Genomic DNA, 2,698 nt, shown 5'->3' on the forward strand with positions numbered 1-2,698 from the left:
AAGCAAATGCTTTTATCCACCAAATGTTTGACAGATCATTGTGCAATAATAATGCAGTTGTCAGTCTTATCTCTCAAACAGTTCACTGATGTAATCCTGTTATCCTTACTGATGCCCTTATATTCACTGCTGCAATATTCCTTACAAATGAGATTCCCTGCCATGAACTTCTCCATCCTGCTAGTTTACAAAAGACTTTAATTGCTTTAAGGTACGCTGATAGTCACCTGCATACAAGGTGGGGCATAAAGATGCCGTACCATTCTCAACTTTTTGCTGCCAGTCCAAACGCTGTTTTAACTGCTGGTCCGTTGCATACATGTTTTTTTTTTTTTTAACAGTCTCTTCTGTGCATACTCCTGTTTGCTGGAGCCCTCACAGATGCCGATTAGTACCCAGTTGGGGTTTTGTTTACTTTTTGTATTTATTTAGTGCTGTTTGGAGTTTGCCATCCAGGAAGGGGTAAATGCCAGTGTGGGAGACTGATTCACTTCTCCATAAAGACCATCATATGTATTTTTTTTTTTGCCTTGTTACTGCTCACGACCGTATGTCATCTTCAATTTGTCAGGTGTTTGTCCCCAACAAAACTCTTGGTGGTAGGCTCTCTTCCCTTTCCTTGTACCTTGAGAATCAACAACTTTATCTTCTTGCTGCAGGTACTATGGATGGAACTTTGTCTCTGGGATCAGCTGTCTGGGAAGAAGGTGATGCATAAGGTAAAGCCGGAATCTTCTGCTGTCTAGTCTGTGCCAGGTGTTTCTCCTGAGGTTGTGCACCCACCCAGAGGCTCACCCATTTTTGTCAGATTTTTCTACCGCATCTGCATCTGGGTTGGAGGTATGTGAGGATCTGGCAGGGTCAGATGAGGCTTTACAGGAGTCCATTTCGGGTGTTCAGAGGGAACCGCTGTTGACTGTTTCCGAGGGGTCTAATGGGGTTCTGTAGTTTCTCTTTCTGGAAGAGATTCCTACTGCAGTTGTGGAATGCCCTCCTGAGTCTAAGCTTTCTCAGGTTTCCAGGACGGCTGTCCCTTTGAAGAGGAAACCGAAAACTAACCATGTCTCTTCTGCTCCTAGTGAGTTGCAGGCCTTTACTTGGGGGTTATTTAATGCTGTAATGTTGCGGCCTCCTCAAGGGGTTTCAGTTCCTGCTCCTCCTTTGTGTCTCCTCTTCCCCTAAAAGGCCCAGAGAATTCCATTCTTAGGTGGATTCTGATGCGACTCCCTTGCTTTGCTTCTGCCCAGATTCCTTTTCCTTCTTTAGACTATGGGACTGAGGACAATTCTCACTAATTCCTCTGAGGAAATTTCCTTTGGGAGGACACTCTAGGATAAAAGACTTTAAGTGGGATTATTCCCAGGTTTCAGATATCCATAAGAGGTTCTGGGAGTTACTGCAAAAGGAATACTGCAAACCTGCGGCCATTCCTCCTGTCTTGCCTGCTTTATTGGATGTTTTTTCCACTGCCTCTAAAGTGCTAAATTCTCTGCTCCCAGGAAGTCTGATAGGTTTTACAGGGTGCCTAAAGATTGTTCCTTTTTGTTTAAATGTCCTGCTGTTGACTCCTCTGTCTGTAGCCTTTGATAAACCATCTCAATTGCTTCCTTCGTCCAAGTTACTGCCTTCTGACAAGGACAGTAGGACCATGGATAGGCCAGGTAAGAAAGTTTATACTTCCTCTACTGTGGCTTTTAGGGCTATTTATCAGACCCATATTTCTAGGTATGACTTGGCTCTTCTCTCTCAGGCCTGTCAAGTTGTTTCTGATCTTCCAGACTAAGGGTAAATTTTCTGCTCTCTCCTTGCTTGAGACTTCCTCTCAGGTAGTTTGTCATTCTATCAAGTATAGTTATGATGCTGCAGATGCCTCTTCAAGGGCTGCTACTTCTGAGGAGATATTCATAGCTTCGGCTTCAACCTTTGCCTGATGATATTAAGGCTAAGTTGCTGGATGCTGCTCTGCATAATGCTATTTTGTTTGGTGAAACAGCTGCTGGTCATCTCTTCAGGACAAGGGGTAGGCATTATAGGAGCTTAAACATGTCCGTTTCTCATGTGCATAAATTTCAATGGAACTACCCTTCTAAGCCAGCCTTTGTTCATAGGCAGTCTCATCCTCCTAAAGGCAAAAAGGATAGTAAATGGACTTCTCTTGCTAAGGCCACTCAGACTGCAGGGATTCTTAAGCTTTCCTTTCATGACAAACTAGGTACTGCCTATCAACACATTCCCAGCCACATTCCTCTGTTTCTTCACCTTTCTCTTGGTCTGTTCCTGTTTGGCTCCAGATCACCCAGGATTCTTGGGTTTTGTCAATCCTTCGTCAAGGGTACTTCATGGTCGGGATTTCCCATCCTCTTTTTATGGGCATTCCTCAGCCTCCGGGAACGACTTTTTCCCCAGAGATTCTTTGGGACCTCTAGTCTCTGGGTTCTATTCAAGATGTGCCTATGTCCCAAAGGGAGGAAAGGGTTTTATTCAAGAATGTTTCTGGTGCCCAGAAAAGTAGGTACTTTTAGACCCATTCTAGACCTCTTCCCATTTGAACACCTTTATGAAGGTGCCTTCCTTTCCGATGTCCCTTCAGTCCCTTTTTCCTCTCTTGCTCCCTAACACCTTTCTGGTGTCTCTTGACCTCAAAGATGCTTATCTCCTTATTTTGATCCATCCTCTCTTCAGGAGATTCCCTTATTTG

The sequence above is a fragment of the Protopterus annectens genome, chromosome 3.part0, assembly GCF_019279795.1.
Source record: "Protopterus annectens isolate FY-2018-M chromosome 3.part0, PAN1.0, whole genome shotgun sequence".
NCBI classification, from domain to species: domain Eukaryota; kingdom Metazoa; phylum Chordata; order Ceratodontiformes; family Protopteridae; genus Protopterus; species Protopterus annectens.